At 32.7% G+C, this 20,915-nt stretch overlaps 1 long non-coding RNA gene across 1 annotated transcript; it reads left to right on the plus strand.

The window, feature by feature from the left end:
- Positions 1-8,983: 8,983 nt before the first annotated feature.
- On the plus strand, positions 8,984-11,478 carry LOC146901102 (uncharacterized). The gene is made up of 6 exons (XR_015022177.1): positions 8,984-9,131; positions 9,363-9,439; positions 9,534-9,649; positions 9,745-9,896; positions 10,512-10,704; positions 10,789-11,478. It is a non-coding gene; the product is annotated as an uncharacterized LOC146901102 (long non-coding RNA).
- Positions 11,479-20,915: the final 9,437 nt, after the last annotated feature.

The raw sequence follows: 20,915 nt of genomic DNA on the forward strand, positions 1-20,915 counted from the left end.
AATATTGCTCAGCTGATATTACTTTTTTGACGTCAAAGAGATTTTTTATTTTTTAACGGTCAAATTATTAATAACCAAGTTCCTACACAAGACGCTAAAGAGTTTAATGTATTTCTTTCGTTCATTTTGTGTCATGTAAATATTGGTGTTAATCCCTTTTTGGTAACTCTATGACAGTAACGCTCACTTTTATAATTTTAACTAATATGTAATTTATGATGTTTTCCTGTTCTTGATAAAGCTTTCATAAATATTTGATAAAGATTTATAATTTTTGTGCAATATTTATTAATTTGTTCATTTTTCCTTCGGAACAATTTTTTTTTTCAAAATACGTTACAAAACACCATGCCTTAGACCATGCATCACAAATATTTGGATTATGCGACCTTCATTCTCAAATTTACGAAGAATGGTAATATTCCGTAATTTGAACATCTCTCCTTTAAAACAAGTTTTTTAAAAGTGCGTATAATTCACATGAAAGGACTCGATACTAAATTGCAGTTAATATCTGCCTTTGCTGTAGATCATGTGAAATGATTTATATACGTTGAAACTGAAAGGAAAAATGATATAAATCAAGTAGAGAGGCATTCAACTATCTGTCTGATTCAGAAGTTTGTTCACCTGAAAGGACTGGATACTAAATTGCAGTTAATATCTACCTTTGTTGTAGATCATACTAAAGAATTTATATACGTGGTACTAAATTGCAGTTAATATCTGCCTTTGCTAGGGGTGGCAAAAATACCCATGCCCACGGGTACTCGTGGGTAAAATCCGTCACGGGTATGGAGCGGGTAGCTAAACGGGTATCCACAGGTATAATAAACGGGTATTTGACTACCCATTATTATATGGACACAGAAACGGATTGGATTGTATCCATACCCACGGGTACCCATACCCGATAATAAATTAAGTAAATTACTAATATATCTTTATATATCATATCTTATTACTTAAAGTTGGTACCTTATTGAAGAAAATTTTACCGCCCACCTAAAAATCCTCAATAATAACCTATTTTTATTTTAAATTTTTTTAATTCATCTTATTAAGTTCACCGTTTCCACTTCATTCACATCATAAAACATATAGATTATATAAGAATCATGAATTTTCTATGAATTATGTATGATTTATGAAATTTTGAGTGGATTATTTATGGATGTTTAAAAGTTGAAGTTTTTTGGTAATTAAAAAAAGTTATTATTTGTACCAAAAAATAAATAAATTCAAAACTACATGGGTACCCATGGATACCTCAATACCCACGAGTATCCGTATAGTGGGTACCCACGAGGATACGGGGCGGGCATGGGTATCATATTTATCCAACGGGGCGGGGACAGGTATCATATTATTCGTACCCATGGGTATCCATTGACATCCCTAGCCTTTGCTGTAGATCATGTGAAAAGATTTATATACGTTGAAGCTAAAACACAAAATGATATAAATTAGGTAGAGAGGCTTTCAGCTATCTGTCTGATGCAGAAGTTTGTTCACCTGAAAGAACTGGATACTAAATTGCAGTTAATATCTGCCTTTGTTGTAGATCATGTGAAAGGATTTATATATGTTGAAGCTTATCTGAAAACCTATCGGTTTATATGTTTATGTGTTTTTGGGTCTCTGTTTGTGAGAATCATAAAATCTTGAAACAAAAGCAATAACTGTAATTAAACTATGTTTGAAAATCTGTTGATATCTGAGATTCAAAAATATCTTTTTCAAGTTAGATTAAATTTAAAATTGTATGCATGTTGACTATGGAACTTTGTTACGATTTAAAATACTATATAAAAAGATTTTAAAGCATTTGGATTAGAGTTAGTGATGAATTTATGTTAAAGATGGTCATGGATATCATTTGCTTCATCACTAACTAACTATGTTTCTGTTTGTGTTATTTTTGTTTGCTATTCAATCATGATTTTCTTATTTCTTTTTGAAACCAGTAAGATTATTGGTAATTTCTTTAGGTGAATATACTTGCTAATTTAATACCGTTATAGCTGTTGTTTTCTGTTTATGGTTTTTGACTCAAATAAGTGCTTATATCTAAGTTTGCTTGATTTTCTGGTTTTGTTGTATATACAGAGTATAAAGCCAATTGTTGGAGTTAAATTATGCATTATAAGAATTCTGAATGTTACATCTAAGATGTTAAAAACTGATATAGTTTCTTAATCGTTAAATTACAGTTTAGTTCTACTATTGTTCAAATCCAACTTAACTTAACCCTTTTTTACGTCAATGTAGGCTAGAGTTTGTATTCAACAACAGTACTACAATCAACACCGCAAAGAAATCAACTTCAACTCTCCTGGATTGCTTCTTTCTGATGAAGGAATTAACTATGTCACACACTTTGGCAAGGATGACATAGGGGTGTACATGGGTAATGGAATCAAAATTGAAAAAAAGTTTGGATTTTTGGTTCCAACCAAGATTAGGCTCGACTACGAGGGCATCAAAAACATGTATAAGCTAACACAACTAGGACCAATTTACATTCCAACTGTTTTCCCCGCACGAGTTAAACAAGAACCCATTGAGATCATTTCAGACGATGACACTGACACGGAACAAACAAATGGTGAGGATGAAGCAAGAACTAATAATCAAATTCAGCCAAATACAGGTCCTGTCAACAATTTGCAAAGAACTAATGCAGTGCATTATCATCACTTTGAGAAGGATGTGACAACAACTTTAGCCTCCATTGAAAAACAACAAGCCTTGGTACGTCAAAAACCATTCTTAATAAATCTAGCATCATCTACTATTGTAAAATAAATATGTCAATCTATTAAAAATAACAAATAACACATAGAATAAGACTATGCAAACTTACCACATATCCTCTGTTACATTAAATTCAGAAGGTGTTATAATTGTAATATATTAATGTCTCATAACATCAACCTTAAAGAAATAGTTTCTATTCAAGCAATCTATGTGCCTTTACAATTCCATTTTTGATTTCATATAGCATTTTCCAAATCAAATATCCAAAAAAGTCTTGAAAAGAAAGTATCTAAGGATGACTTTAGAAGATTTGGAAACACACAAGACATATAATTGCAAGGTTAGGACTGCTGGCAGAGGAAATGCTGAGAAAAATTTAGGTGGTGAATGGTTTAACTTCGTCGTAGACTGCGACTTACAAGAGGGTGATAAGTTGATCTTTGATTTGGAGGATCCACCAACCAAAATGTATATCAGACACATCCACGGCCAATAAACAACAAAAGGTACTGATTACTTTTGAAAGAAACATGTTTCTTTGGTGTTAGGGTTGCAAATCTATTTGCTTATACATTATTCTGTCCTCTCTTCATTGCAACAGGAATCTCTCTCTGCTTATGCTAAAAATGATTTGGATCTCGCTGGGAGCTGCACTTCTACAAATGTGTTAACAATGTACAATTTGTATAATATTTCGATGACTATGTGTTGAAACGATGGTTTGGATATAATAATCCAACCCTTTTTTGGTAATCAAACTTTTTGACTATATCGCAACATTTATATTTTGACTGCAGTACACTATATGTGCAATAACAATGGTTGCTATGTTAGTTGCTATGTTAGTTCATTTCCATATTTGAGAAGGACAACAATGTTCTATGATTTCAACAATACTCCTTAGAATCAGTTCACTTTTAACCGTTAACAAATGCGATTGCCAACAAAATTATCCGAAAAAAAGCAATCCACCCCGTGCGAAGCACGGGTTGACAGCTAGTTTTGTAAAAAACTAAAATGAACTACCAATTCTTTGTGCACTTGTTCTTTTATAAATGTTTATTTTATCAATAAGCAATCAAAAAAATTATAAATCAATTTTAATTTAATTGAAATGCTGAAATAATAATGAATTAAAACAAAAATACTACAAGTAGATGTAGATGAGATTAGAGCTATTTTGGATTTGGTTGGGCAATGGGCACACGTGACGCAGGGTGGGAACCTGCAACTGGAAGCCATAAAAGAAGTTGAATTATTTACCCTTCCGTACCTTCTCGTTGTCCTGTATTAGACCGTTTTATTCTGTTTCCTTTTCCTTCGTAAGATTCAAGTTTCTACGCTCTTGCGTGGACTTTTTTTTGTTATAATGCATAAAAATGCACCGCCACAATGGACACCTTTGTAATTTCACTGCTGTACCAAGTTTACTTTGCCGCTTAAGAAGAAGCAAATACCACGTGTGTCCGCTTAGGGGGGATGGATTGAATTTTTTTCTTTTCTAAATACTTCATCCGTTATCAATTATAAGCAAATTTGACTTTTTTAAGTTTATTCAATTACAAACATATACAACATCTTCGAAGGTATCTTTGTTGGTTTGACGCCTACTCCGTAACCGCATTCCAACTAAAGATAACTTGGAGCATCGGGGAGTCTTATCTTCTGCAGACAGGGCGTGCGTGTTCGGTTGTGGTTCTAGTGAGTCGGCGGAGCATCTTTTTCTTCATTGTACTATGGCTGGTAACCTGTGGGCTCTTATTTGCAATTGGTTAGGTATTTATTTTGTGCATCCTGGTGAACTTCGGCAACATTGTTTTCAGTTCACTAAGATGGCGGGAATGCCTTTCTGTACTCAGTTATATTTCAGGGTTATCTGGTTTGCCACTGTTTGTGTGATTTGGAAGGAAAGGAATAATAGGGTTTTCCAAAATACCGTGTCCGATCCTTCAACTCTCTTAGAAATTGTAAAGCGTAATTCTTACATATGGTTGAGGTCTAAACAGGTGGCTTTTGGTTATTCTTACCACGATTGGTGGAAGCACCCTATGCCTTCGATGGGTGTTCTTTTGTAAATTTTTGCTTTGAGTGCTGTTGTAGACAGCATAAACACTTGTTGTACATATTTTTACGGTGATCTCCCTTTTGCACATCTTGTGCGGGGTGATCATCGATGGTTTATATTATAGTTCCATTTTGGTTTCTTCAAAAAAAACAAACATATACAATATCATTAATTGAATGAATCTAAAAAGTAAAATTTGCTTATAATTAGAAATAGAGGGAGTAAATCATTTCATGTAGTGGTTCATCATGGACAAATTGTGAGAACCATTGAATTAAGAAGTGTATATGTTTTTCCTCGTTCTTTTAAGAAGTTAAATTATTTCATCTAAATTGACATAAAAGAAAATTGAACATGAGACATTACGGAAGTAAATTTGTTTTCTCCTCATTAAATATGTATAAATCGATCAATTTCATTATCAAATTAATCAAAATAGTTAGAATGTCCCTAAATTTTATAATGTTCAATCAATGCAGTCCCTCCGTCAAATCTCGTCGTTAACGATGTTGACTTATCACTTTAAACACTAACGTAGAGTTCCAAGTCAGCTTCCAGTACAAGGACGAATTTGATCGGAAATTTTGAATTTTTTTGAACTTTTTTCTAATTGAAAGTCGTTGCAAATTGTTACATTGTGAAATCGATCTATAAATTATTCATTTAAAATCAAGTTGGTCACTAAAATATGTTCATATTATCAAATCAATTTGTGAATTATTCATTAAAAACCAAGTTGATCACTAAATTATGACATTCATTATCAATCGATCCCAGGTTCTCTCAAATAAAGTGTTTAGCAATTATTTATTACCTTTTGCTTGTTTGAAAAGAAATTTCATCCATGTTGAACGTAGTCTTCAAGGTCTACATGCAAAGTGTTATAAACCACTTCAAATTCTCTTTGTTTTCTACAACCAGAGGCATATGCTATTACAAACATGTGGGTGTTTCCATCTTGTCCCACATCAGAATAAAGTTGTCGTGAAAATATAGCCTGACCTGCTTAAAGCATGACTCATCCTAACTCGTTTATTTAATAGGTTAGACTCAATCTTTTGAAATAGGACGGATTAAGGCTTATAGAAAAGCCTACTAAGTCTACCAGGTCGGGCCATATATGTGTAGTTATAGGTACTCCATTATATTAATAAATTTTTAGTTCCTTCAAATTTTCAATACTACAGTTTATTCATTTTTTTGCAATTTTTTTTGGGTAATTTGGGATTTCCAATGAGTTACAAAACTCTTGATATTAGTCTCTTTAATTCGAACGAATACACATATATACTTTTGGATATTGCCCTCTTAATCTCTTAATATTATCATTCTTGTCTTATTCCAAATTACAAAGTTAAGATCTCTGTTAGCAACAAAAATAAAAGGCAAGATTAAATCTATGCAATACACATTTATTAGCCTCTATAAAATAGATGTACAAGCTCTACAAAATTTTATTGGATATACATGCAATATAGACTTATAAAGTGGGAAAAAATGGATGTACATGCTTTTAAATAGGGGTGTAAGTGGTTCGGATAAAACCAACGAAACCGAAAGTCCAAACCGAACCAAACCGAAAAAATATCCGACCTTGTTTGGTTCGGTTCGAAACCGATTCGAACCAATTGAAACCGATCTAGTTTGGCTTGGTTCGTGGTTTTTCATTTTGAGATCCGTGAAACCGATGAACCAATCCGATGATAACCACACTCCTTATTTTACTAATATTATCCTACCTCACACAAACTTATGGTTAAACCCAAAATTAAACATAAAATATTTTTTAATCCATTCACTTTCTCTCATCTCATCAGTCAAACTCTTTCATTTCTACTAAAAAAGAAACCTTAGCCGTCAACCACACCAAACCCATTGTTCATCGCCACCGGTCACCGTAGAGATCATTCATCTCTTGGTTAGTTTTATCATGTTTATGTCATTGATTTATACTCATTATATTTCATTGTATTCCATGTTCATTTTCTATGTCATTGATTTATACACGTTACGTTATATTTCATTGTTGATGAATGATGCATGTATGGATCATGAAAGATTGAAATATTTATTTGAGTTTGATGAAGTTGTTTTTGAAGAATGATGAATGGATGAATCTTGGATCATATGTATGAAATATTGAGTAAGGCTAGTTATAAAAAAATTGTTTAGAAAATAGAGAACATGAAAAAACAAAATATGAAATACAATTATACAAAGTTCTATGAAGTATTTTGTGAGAATATGAATTTTTTTTAATTGTATTTTTAAATAAACCGATCAACCGAACCAATCCAAACTGTACCAAACCGATTTGTTTGGTTCGGTTTCTTTTTTGAAAAACAGTGAAAACCGAACCAATCCAAACCGATGAAGGTTTCATCGATTCGGGCATTTTTTTGACTGAAAACCAATCCAAACCGAACCGTTACACCCCTACTTTTAAAGAAATATATGCGTATTAGCCTTTTTAAAAAGAGTTAAATATGTTTTTGATCCCTATAAAATTGGGACTTTTTAAGTTTAGTCCTTACTTAATTTTAATAGTTCTTTTAGTCCTTTAAAAGAATTTCTGCACTCAGTATTAGTCTCTTCTCACTTCAAATTCGTTTAATTTATGCTTAAACTCTTGAGTTTTTAAACAATTTTTTGCAGACGTGTTAAGAACATTACTAAAAGTTCCTCTGCAAAAATCTAGGATTGGCGTTTAAAAACACCACAACAGTCTTAAAATAAATTCATTGACAGACTAAGGGTCCGTTTGGTTCGAGAATTAGGAGGGGAGGGGAGGGGGAGGAGAGGAATTTTAACGAACGGGAGGGGAGGGGAGATATTTTAATTAAAAGTGTGTTTTGTTCACAAGGGGAGGGGAGGGATTTTAAAATTATTTTACCGTTTTACCCTTAAACTTAATTAAATAAGGATAATAAAGTAACGAAACAATAACGATGTAATCGATAACAACACAATGTAGACGATGGAATAATAGATTAGTAATAGGGTTGTTACAATTACGAGTAGTAATAAAAAGTTGTTACAAGAAAAATTGTTAATAATATGGAATAAAAGTTGTTACAAGATAATATAACATATAACCTAATCAATCTATATATAAAAGTTGCCCCAAGCAAACAATTTCGCCCTAATTTTAACCTAAACCTAGGGATTAAATTTCCTGTTTTAACCCTGACCTAAAACTTAATTACGAAACAACTATAGTTGAATCTAGGGGAGAGATAAAACGTTCTGCTATCACTGAAGTGCGCTTTCTCTCTCTAAACATATCGCTCTCTCTTTCTCTCTCTAACATTCATGTTATCGTGCACTTTCTCTCAAACAATCTCCTCCTCACAGTTTCATCTTCTCCTCGATCTCACCACTGTTAATCTTCAACTCCTATTCTCTAACCCTAATTTCTCTTCGATCCCTAATTTGATTCCGAATATATGCATGCTATTCACATAATCGATAATTTTTCTGCTTTTCGTTTTAATCTATTGAGATTTCTGTTCTGTTATTGTTGCGGAATCGGTTTTGATTTTTTTTCCTTTGATTGATAATTTTTTTGACTTGATCATTCCAATTGGATTATCCAGACTGACACCAACAATGGAAAACTTTTAGTTTAATATTGAACCTAATTTGGTGCAAACTTTTTTGTTGTTTCTATGTTTCCTACTGGCTTCAAATAGAGTTGATGATCCCGTTTACGGTGGCTCAACGTTGCACATAACTGATACTGTCCATTCAACGGACGGTTTAGCGGGTAACTTATGGAATAGAGAAGCTAATAAGGATCTCAGGCAAGTACCCTAAACAGAGAATAGATAGGTTGATTTTAATTTTTCAGGTACTACATATTATATCAGTCAGTCATGGTTACGGCTTTTAAAATTCTGATTTAATCAGTCAGCGTTCCTTCAATTTTGATTCGTCTTCTAACCAGGTAATTACATTTTTTTCCTGATTCTGTAAATATTGCACAAATCATTCTCCAAATTGGTTGATTTAATTTATATTTTATTGTAATCTCGCAAAGCAAATGGAAGAATCCCATGCTGCTTTGGCCAACTATATTTACAATGTATGTGAGCTTCTTTTAATTTTTGCAAAACTGTTAACATCGAATTTGTGAGATTTTTATGCCATTGTTCACAGGGATTGTTTTAAGGAAATTAAACATGTGTATAGTTTAAAAGATGCAACTACTCTTCATGCTATGGCAATGCTTCTTAAAACATGTCATTGGGATTGGTTTATTAATCTTAGTGCTTCTGATTATCCCTTGGTTACACAAGATGGTACGGTGAGTGTCCTTAATTACTATATGACATTTGAATAAATCAATCTATGTGTGTGTGTTTTTAATTTCAAGTTAGCATAGTTTAATTGTTTCAAAGTTTTAAATCTACCTCATAATTCTCTACAATGTGCAACATTTTTTAAGATGCTACATAATTGTTGGTCATTCATTATTTTATTGGATTTGTTGCTAATGATTGATTTAAATTGGTATGAACCTTTTTTTAATTTTCAGATCTGATCCAAATTTTTCCTGAGGTGCCAAAGGGATATTAATTTCATACAACATAGTAGTCGCTTGGGTTAGAAATTGTGCGTGGAATATTGTTCATTCATGTGATTTTCTATTTTCATATGCATTGTGATTTGTACTAATTTCATGACTTTTTTTTATAACCAATTTTAGCAATAAGAGAGGGAAGCCAATGATTATAGATCCAGGACTTTATAGCCTCAATAAATCAGATATTTGGTGGATCGTTAAGCAAAGGAATTTGCCAACATCCTTTAAACTATACACAGGTTTAATTTCCTTAAATCTCTTGGCTTATTTTGGACTTTTCTATATGGATTCTCCGTTGATATTTTATTAGAGTTTGCAATGTGTCAATGTGTAGGATATTTTAATGAGCCAGTGGACCGTTTGTTTATTGGATGGAATGAATGCTAGCAAAACTTCAGCAAATATGTCTTCATATCATGAGTAATGTTCTCGGTCATCCTTCTATCAATTGGCTTCTTTCCACCACTTGGAATTTTGTTTGAGATGGTATATGTTTCTATCATTTTTATTTAGAATGGATACTTCCTTTTAACATTTATAGGTTAGTTATCTAATGACAACATGTATCAAGGTAGATAGTAACTTTGAAAACTTTGTGGTTTGTTTTGTTCTCTATTTGTTGATAATGATATGTTTCTTTGCATTTTTCAGAACTTATTTTTGAAGCATTTGACATGAAGTGATTTGATTGATTTTTTATTTGTATGCCATGCCTTGCTAGCAAGATTTTAAAAACTATAGTATTGGTTTGTTTGATTTAGAATTTGAAATTGTCTCAGCTCCTTTTGCATTCTTCAATGCCTAAATGTGTGTTTAAGTAATTGTTTCGTTCACATGTCTAAATCGAACAAGTAACTTTAAAATGTGAAATATGGCCAATTCATTGATTTTAGAACAAGTAGCAGCAGGTCTCTTACTAGAATCAGGGGGTGCAAAAGTTGTTATAGTATGATTTAGCTTCATGTAATGATTAAGAATGGTAATTGAACATAGTGTGGTTATAGTCAATGATGTTCTAAGGCTTTTAGCGGGTGGAATTTTGTGGTCAAATATATTTGCAATTTGAACTTACGGTTATATTTTATGTATCGGTGCTTGAAGCTTGCTCATGTTTGGCCATGATGTTGTTCTCCTACAAAATATAACATGGCACTGCAAATAGAAAGGTGGCTGCAACTCGTATGAACTGTGAGAGTTGTCGATCTCACAGTGTTTTCACTTGCATTATTGAAAACCAATGGGAGAAAGATTCTATGACTGACTTTAGGTTTGCAAGGTTAAATTTGGTAGAAAGGTAACTACAATTTTGATGATCAGAATCTTTATATACTATTGCTTTTCTTTTTCCTAACATGTCCTAACTTGCACATTCGTCTAGGAAGAAAAGCTCTGGAGCCGACAAGGAACGCTTAAAAGAAGCTGCAAATATAAATAAATCATTATCAACTCTCGGGTAGCTATCAAGGACCTATTTATTGATTTTCTTTCTGTCAATATTTTGTGGTTTAATGTTCATATACACCAACGGTAGAAAGAACCTGTGGTTATGTTCATATGTAAATTGTTTGTCGGAATATGTCCTTACTTCTTGCCTTTGTGCATTTCGGCAGAGTAAGTGAACTTTTGCTGTGCACATGTGTTTTCCCATACAAAAGTTAATCAATTTCATTATCTGTGATTTCATGCTATGTGGTTAGTGTATCTTCGCTATCAAGCGACTATATTGGCTTCTTTGTCTAAGTATTAGTTTTAGCAATTTTGAAGTTGGCTTATGATGTATGTCCCATACTTGACAGAGTTTAAGTTAACTCTAACTTCAGTCAGGTCCGCGTGTAAAGTTATACTGTTACAATTGCTCTTCGAAATGAATGAATGCCTGTGATGTTCGCTCGCCAACCTATATATGTTGCTTAATATAATAGTTTTCATTACTTTATGTTATTTCTTTCTAGATAGTCCTGATATTGCTATCTTCAATAAGATTATAATATCAGTCTTATGTGTTGCACCGTAATACGATGATTACTTGAATTTGATGTGCAATAGTTTTTCACAAGGATTTCTGTCATTATCTCGCCACATTCAGCCATTCAATGGTCAGTTTATAATGTCTTAATATGAGAAAATGTGTTTACTAATGGTCAGTTCATAACTCTAAAATGCCTTTCTCCCCCTAATGATGTTCTGGTCAGTTTATTATAAGCACTTTCAACACATATTTGCCTGATGGTTGATTCTCTGCCACAATCAACTGAGTTTTGGAAATGTTTCATCATTTATCTTCCATGGTTTAGGTTTAAAGTTATGCATTGCTATCTTGATTAAGCTAAAAAATACAATTTATGATGTAACATAACTTACAATATTGTGTTCTTTCAGCCTTATAATCTTGATTAAGCTACCTATAAATGTTGTGATGAGTTTTACAAAATGTAATGAAAGATTTTAAATTTGAACCTATACATTTTAGAGTTTCTGTCATATGTGTCTATTCTTATCTCTTTCTTAAATTTTGATAGTTTTGGTGACTTACATGGGAGATTCTATAATAGGTGTGTATTCTTATCTCTTTCTATCTATTTTTGATAATTTGGCTATTTTTTCTTTTCAAACACACCAATATTTTGTCCTCTAATCAAATTTTCTGATGCTTCATGTGCTGCATAATTCTAAATTTGTTTTCATTCATTGGCACAAGCCAGCTACACGCGAGTGATATAATATCTCACTTTAAACATGTCCTTCTAGATTAAATTCTAGAGTATGAAATAAACCAATTAATTTAAACTTGATCTAATACATCATGGTGATTTGATAATGCAGATTTGGTGTCTTTGGCCTATTCACATGGGAAAAGTGTGAAGGCTCTTTTCTCACCATATTAAAGTTAATTGCTTTTTGTATTTTGTCCAGTGTGAAAGCTTCATGAGTTAATGGCAACATGTTTCCTTTTTGCCTTCATTTTAGTGTGTGCAACAAATGTTGATGCTTTTGTTTTTTATTGTGTTTTAACTCTGCTAAACTTATTTTAAAATGAAATTGGTTGTGATACCTTAAATTATGTGAATTTATATTGGTTGTGATATATTGCATGAGCTCAGCATTATAACATTCTTTGATATTATCTTGCAGATACTTGATTGGATCTACATGATATACTTAATTGCAGTGCTAATTTACATGATTGCAGATACTTGAGCTCACCTTTTGAAGTCTAAAATGATATACTTGATTGGATCTACATGATTTCAGTAACAAAGAAAAGTATATTAACACCATGAAGCTAATGTCCAAGATGTGTTGTTGTCTAAACTGATGTCTCAATGCAATTGTGTTGTTAAATAGACCCATGCAAATTGAGATGGTCAATTAGTTGTTCATGAATTTTTTTCGATATATAGGTGCTTCAACCCGGTGTCTTTTATATGCAATCTATCCAGTGCTAATTTACTTTTTTGTGGTTTAAATAAATGGCCAAATCATGCATCCCTGTTTTGATATTGCTTGAATTTCGTGAGAGTCCGTGGAAACTGAGATTATAATCTAACAACTTATAAGATCTGATGTTGGTTATGAAAGATGTTGAATAGGGAAGCAAAACAAGAGGCATATTGTCGAGCAAAGGAAGGATCTTCGGTGACAGGACGACATGTAGTGTGGTTTATGAATTAACCTTTGGTTGGTTTCTGTAGGCTGTTGTTGATCCGTTTGCAGAAGGTTTTCCGGTTATTGCTTCATGTCATCTGTTTCGGATAACCAAGAATGCTGGTAGGAGTAGGTTTGTGCGTTTTCAGTTGTTTGTACATATTGGTGTTTTGTCCTTTAGTCACGAGCAGACCTTTAGATTATTTTGTAGAGTTATTTTCTGGTTTTGTTGCAGTAACATGTTATGCTATGCTGCTAATTTTACACTTTTGGTGGGGTTTTGGTGCAGCAGAAAGTTCTGATTTCCTGCTATTTTTGTTTGTTTAAGTCCTATGGTGTCCATGTTGCTTTTAAGGTTATATACTCCACGCCTGTATAGTTTTCATGACCAATTCGCTCATTATAATAAACCGCAAATCTTTTCTCTTGAAACTTATGTGTTAGTACTTTTTTTTTCCTTCAACTTAGTGACTTATGAATTTTTTCTACAACTTAGCTACTTTTGAGTTTCACTGTGCTTTTAATGACATGGTATACTTTTATCAGTATGAAAAATGCATCACTCCGTTGACCCAAAGTGTTAGCCAAATTTCAACAAACAACTCAACATCTTTATCAGTTGAGTTGCTCAACACCAAGAGAATGACAATCGAAAGTATGATTGAGCCAACTCAGGTAGCTGTCTATTTTTGAAATTTTTAAATATCGTTTTGGATTCAAGTTAATATTTATGTTCAAGAATTTTATGCAAAAGGCGATGAATTTTTTTACAGGTTTGTCAAGGTACGGTACTTGCCACTGTATGTGAGGTCGAAACTGGTGTTGATTGGTACTTTCGATCATGTGATGAGGACGGCCAAGATACTGATGTGACATCAAATGTGGTCTACAGAGATGTTTTCCGTAATGTGTAGCACTTTGTTTTATAGTATTGTTGTTATTGCATATCGGTACTATTTTTATGTCGACAGACATTAGATTTTCTTTTCTTCAATAGACTAAGCTATTAAATATATATGTTATGTTACCTTAACAGGGTCGATGTCATGAAAATTATTTAATATGGTACATTAAAAACGTTTGTGGCAATTTATTTTATGAATTGAGTTATACTATTTTTTCGATTCAAGTAAAGTATTTACTTTCATATTTGCGCTATATTTGTTCTTTTGTATGACCCGTGCGTTAGCACGGGTCGATGGTCTAGTAATAGTAAAAGTTGTTTCAAAATAATATAACCTAATAATAATAAATGTTGTTACAAGGATAATATTGAGATTTTAAATTAATATAAGGATAATTTTGGCAGTGCAATAAAATTTGCTCCCCTCCCCACCCCACCCCTCCCCTCCCCTTCTAAAAATTGAACCAAACACTTCAAATTAAAAATCTCCCCTCCCCTCCCCTCCAAAACTCTCGAACCAAACGAACCCTAATAGGCTAGACTTATGCTTTAGTTTTTTCAACTAGATATAACCTATTTAAACAAATTCCGGATCGATCCGGCCTATTTTCACCCTTATATGTAATGAATGAATAAAAATGTTGATGAAGAAGAAAAAGATGAATAAAAATATCTCTAATTTAGCCTTTATTTTTTATGGTTTCTGAAAATATGTCAAAGGTGAAACATAATACGTGGTGTACGACTTTGTGCAACTTGTGGAAAACTTGTAATTTGAAATATAGAGATGAGATTGATGAGGATACAACAGTTACTTACTATCCTTTGTTATCAAATGGAAGGTGAGGTGTATGATTAGTACAAGTTATCAAATGGATCGGCAAATTGGAACTTGACAATGTTATACTCCCTCCGGTCATTATTATAAGTAAAAGTTGATTTTTTAGGTTCATTCATTAAATGATGTATGTGGTCTATATATAGACTACAAACATCATTTATTGAATGAATCTATAAAGCTAATTTTTGCTTATAATAGTGACCGGAGGAAGTATTTGAGCTAAATGCACATGGTGTAGTCAAAGACTTAAAGGAACCACTATCTGTTTTTCTCCTTTTGGTTTTATCATTAGATATTGTATTTCTTGTTTCTATGAATTGTGTCCAAACCCGTTGGTTGAATTTACGAAGGCTATGTTTGGATTGGTGGTATGGGATGGAATGAAATGGAATGAGATTAAATAATGTACCATTCCATTGTTTGGATTTGAAAAATAAAGATGGAATGGAATGGAACATGATGGGATGTATTCCATCCTATTCCATTATTTCTCCCAATTTTCATTCCCCCCAAATCGGGAGGTATGGGATGGAACCACTCCATCAAATTTTAAAATGACATATATACCCTCTTCTTACAATATCACTCACCACCACTACCTAGCTAGTTGTGTTCTATCCCCTTTCTTGTTTGTATCATCTTCTCTTCACCATATTCTCGTGTGCAGGCATCATAATTTTATCTCCACTTGCATATCACTACTCATAATTTTATCTCTTTACAATTACTTTGTCGCATGTAACTTGTCCCACAATTGTGTTTTTTCTCGCAAAGTTCCATGACTGTGCCAATTTACTTTGGATACACATACCTTGTTCAATTGATTTATTTTTTGCACACTACACAATCACGTTAATCTGTTGCTCCAATTTGAACTGATGAGTTCAACACGGCAAAAGAAATATTTTATGAACTTTACAGCACTGAACTTTACAATCTAAAGAATAGAAGTTCAATAATAATTCAATCAAAATCTTTTTTCTTTTTAATTCGTCAAACAATTGCTTATTTTGATTATAATGATTTTAGAATATGCTTCAATTTTGCATAATGATGTTTTTACAATTGAGGGTAATAAAGGAATTAAAAGTTATAAGTACTCCATTCCGTTCAATTTTCCAAACGATGGAAGGGAAACTTTGTTCCGTTCCATTGTAAAACATCCAAACGATGGAATGAGAAGTTTATTCCATTCCGTTCCATTCCGTTCCGCTCCAGTCCGCTCCGTTCCATCCCGCTCCGCTGATTTTATACTATCCAAACAGAGCCTAAAAGATAAACTAATGTTATACAGTCGATAAGTTAAGTATGACAGCTATATCTATGATTAATCTTCAAATGTTTGATTTAATTTTTTTTAAGGAAAATGTTTGATTCAATAGCTATTTGTATTGGGGTGGCACTTTGGTGACATAATGTCACCCATACAACACATCTGGGCCACACAACACAACCATTTGTGTGGCCCAGATTTAATGTCACGGTGACATTATGTCACCAAAGTATTATCCTTTGTATTGTTCCTCCTTTAAGTAATGATATTGATCTGATTTAAGTTTGTTTTAATCAAAAACAAACAAAAGTTGATTGTATTCTTAATCAAGTTGTGATCTTAAAATTGGTCAAAAAAAAAACACTGTTAATAATAATAACATTACAACTGTCCCTGCCCAACCATTTCAACAGTGTTAAAGTAAAAGTACAATCCTCCGTATCTCTTTTCTTGTTTTGGAAAACACCATGCAGATTGAAAACCTTCTAAAACCCATCTATTAATGGCTTAGCATTATTATTACCACGTCCTCTCTGCAGTGAATACAGCTGCAACTTACAGTACCAATTCAAAATGATGGTTACTGTAATTATACACATCACTTTCATTTTGCTGTCCACAACTGACTCTACACCACTACTTGTGCTGCGTATCTAAAAATCTAACTATATTATGAAAATGACGATTATATTGTGTGCATAACATTTCCGTTCATTATTTTTATTTTGATATACTATTATTGTTATGAATATTTTAAGAATAATAATCTACTTTAAATTAATTTTTTTATGTTGATAACAAAAGTTGTTAGTTTGGTAAGGGACAACATGCATTGCTAATCATGCATATAATCGAAGGATTATTGCATTCATTGCATATTGACACAAAGCTTTAATTTCTTAATCTCATATCCAAACTTGAAGGAATTAGATTTATAACTCTTGTGTCAGAATGTATATGGCATCTTTGGATTTAATTTAGTACGAGCATTTGTTCATGAATGGTATAGCTGGCATCTTTAGATTTATAACTTTTGGTCTGGCTAACAAGTGCCCTAAGGGCATTGTTTAAGGAACCCATAAAAAGAAATTATGTCTTGAAAATACAAGTCAAACACATGTTAATGTCATAACTGTACAATTTTCAATGCAAAAGTTGCTATTTTTAAATGCTTAAACAATGCCCTTAGAGCACTTGTTAGCATTTTCCTTAAAGAAAAGGGAAATGTTAACCAGTGCCCCCGGGGCACTGGTTAAGGAGTTAAATATAGTAGTGTCTTGCATTGAAAATTGTGCTATCATTGCATTAAAAACTTAAAAAGTGTTCTCTTGGACTTAAAATTTCTACTTTTGGCTTCCTTAACCAGTGCCCCGGGGCGGGGCACTGGTTAACATGACCCTAAAGAAAATGATACTATTGGTATTTTATATACTAGTCCTAGTGCATGGAGAGAGAAGGCGTTGGCTTGGCACTAATAGTAGGTAGGAGGGACAAGTAACAGAAATAGATTGGATACGAATCTGTGGGATCATATGTTTGGTATTTCAATAATGAATACCATACCCCCATCCAACCCGACAACTTTCTCTCCTGCCCTTTCCCTATACCTTGCTTTAATTAATCTTGGCAAATATTAACTTGTGCCCTCTAGGGCACATGTTAAGGAGCTCTTTATAGAAATATACGCCTCAAAAGTTATGTAGTCAACTTCTAAAAAGTTAAAATATCATGTTTTTCAATGCAAAGTTGCTTTTTTTGGGTTCCTTAACCTATGTCCTTAGGGCACAAGTTAACATGACCCATTAATCTTTCATCCATGAAAACCCCTAAAGTTAAAATATCATGTTTTTCAATGCAAAGTTGCTTTTTTTGGGTTCCTTAACCTATGTCCTTAGGGCACAAGTTAACATGACCCATTAATCTTTCATCCATGAAAACCCCTAGTCCCACTTTTACTTATTTAGCAATTGTTTGGTTCAATGATGTTAGAATTGATTTTGTATGAATTGATGATGTAAAATTGATTCTGATTAAAGATGAGTTAAAAATAAATTGATATGTGATTAGATACATTTATACAAAATTGACTTGAATCATAAATTTATATATTTATATGATAAAATCAATTCTAATTAAATTCTAGCTTCAAATAGAATTGATTCTTAAAGTTGAATCAATTTTGCTTGAAGGAAATCAAAATCAATTAGGGGTGAAAGCATTATAGACGAGTTAACTTTGTAAGACATAAGTTTAGGCTTATCAAAAAAACTTAAATCTTGAGTGATATTTGAACTCCAAATTTTTAATTCTTCAACTCATTTAATATTTTTAGTTTAAACCGTTGGATCACGAGGGGAGTCCGGAGAGACTGTCCACATCCATACAGAGCAACATAAGAGAGAACGACATTCTTACCTGAAATCTTAGGACAACGAGTTTATAGATACTCTCCCTTATAAAATATTAAACCTCTATTTTCTATCTAATTTTAAACATAATTCACGCTTGCCCACAATATAAACAAGTTGAGCATAGTAGTTTATAAAAATATAGGGCAGTAAATAAAATAATGACATGGAGGAAGATGAGAGGAAGGAAGGGAAGTGTGTGGAGAAATAAGGATAGAGATAAAAGCAGGTAAAGAATACAGGCTGGCTGGACTGACAGAAAAGAAATAATGATTCGCGCTCCGATTCGGCGACCGATCTTGTCGTTTTCTGCCACATCAACAACATACTAGTACTTCAATTTTTCTCCCATGAAGTGAACGACCAAAACTTTATAAAAAAAATAAAATAAAAAATATCCCTGCTGCGCACGAAATGAAATGGTATACAGGCTGGAATAGTCATCAGTCAAACTCATCCAAACAAAGAAAGAAGGAACCTCACTCACATCATCACCCAACCGTTATCATCGTTTTCTTTTTTTATTATAATATCCCTTTCTTTCTTTCTTTCCGTTTTTCCTTCTTTCTTTCTTTCTTTTGCTTTCTTAAAATATGTTACTACACTATACGTAATTTTTTTACCTGAGAACATAATTGTGTGGATCTCAGCGTTTTCTTCGTCTACAATACATTAACTTTCATAGACCGTTTCATTCATGTCCCCACTCCCTAACCCCTCAACTTTACTTCCAACGGATTATTATTCAATTAAAGACAATGGTAATGAGTGTTTATGTGACATTAGTTAATTTCTTTCAAAAAAAATAAAAAAAAAATGTGACATTGGTTAATAAAATTAGGGAAATGCTAATTTATGTTTTAAGATACAAGTTTTTTTTTTTGGGTAAATCTTAATATACAAGTTAATGAGTTAAATGTAAAAAAATAAAAATTGTTGGAATTTGTACATCATTTGTACATTGAATTTAATGTTTTTTTTTTTTATCAAGTAGCTTAGTAGCTAGATTCACATACATAATTTGTACATCATTTGTACATTGAATTTAATGTTTTTTTTTTTGTCAAGTAGTTTAGTAGCTAGATTCACATACATTATAGCTTAGTAACTAGATTCACACACATTATGTGTGAAAAAAATGGGGAATCCGGGGTTCGAACCCCGGACCCTGCACAAATTATCTCTGGTAGCTACCAACTGAGCTACATTTACGGGACATAATTTAATTTTTTTAACTTTTAATTAATTAAATACACAAGTATTATGAGAATATTTCTATTTTTGAGTTGTTAAATATCTACTCTTAGGACACGAGTTAACATGATCAATAAAAAAAATGTGTTAGAAAGGATAGAAAAAATTTATGTTTAACTTTTAAAAGTTAAGAATTGTTGTTTGCAATAAAAAAAAAATTGACTAGTGTTCGAGATTAATTGCTGAGTTAACTCACACTCGACATTTTTTTCAACATTAATTGACTCATGTTGGCACTTTTAAGATTGATGCAATCACTTTTTAATCTGGTTCAACCGGTTTTAAAAGTGTCAGCATGAGCCAACTTTACTGAAAAATACCAAACGTGAGTTACGCTGAATTAAATGAATGAGCAATTTGAAAGGGAGAAGAGTACTTTTCTAGTTAATATTTTTTGGTCAAGTAACATGATGGCTAGATCTCACATATTTTAAATATTGGTTTTAAATATGGAGACGTAGAGTGTTTGGGATTCGAACATCAAATCATGTATATAATATGTAATATCCCTACTAACTGAGATAGCTCACGCGGATATTTTCTAGTTAATACGATAGAGGGAAATTGGCCTCGCCCCCAAAGAAGAAAAATTGAATCACATAAATTTGTTCTATTGGTTAAGTAATTCAAAGCTCCGTCAGGAATCTGTGCTTGATAGGTGGTTGTGGTTACCGGATCAGGGTGGCGGGTATTCAGTCCGCGGTGTTTATGACATGTTGACATTACAGGAGCATCCTCAGTTACATCCATCTATGGAGTTAATTTGGCATAAACAGGTTCCTCTTAAAGTCTCTATTCTTGCTTGGCAGCTTTTGAGGGATCGTTTACCTACGAAAGTAAATTTGGCAAACCGTGGCATCATTCCTATGGAGGCGCGGTTGTGTGTCACTTGTTGTGGGCACGTTGAAGATGTGAATCATTTATTTTTGTCTTGCCCAATTTTTGGTGCCTTAAGGCCATTGGTGAGGGCTTGGCTGGGGGTTGAAGGTGCTAACCCTCAGCATATTTCGGACCAGTTTGTGCAATTTATTCATTACGCAGGTGGTCTGAAGTCACAAAGATATTTCTTCCATTTGATTTGGCTTTAGTGTATTTGGGTCTTATGGAATGATCAAAATGATATAATTTTTAGTGACAGACATAGTTCTTTACCACAAATGTTAGACAAAGTAAAATCATC

Source organism: Medicago sativa, chromosome 8 (assembly GCF_051527215.1).
Source record: "Medicago sativa cultivar Bolivia chromosome 8, Bolivia_mono, whole genome shotgun sequence".
In the NCBI taxonomy this organism is placed as follows: Eukaryota; Viridiplantae; Streptophyta; class Magnoliopsida; order Fabales; family Fabaceae; genus Medicago; species Medicago sativa.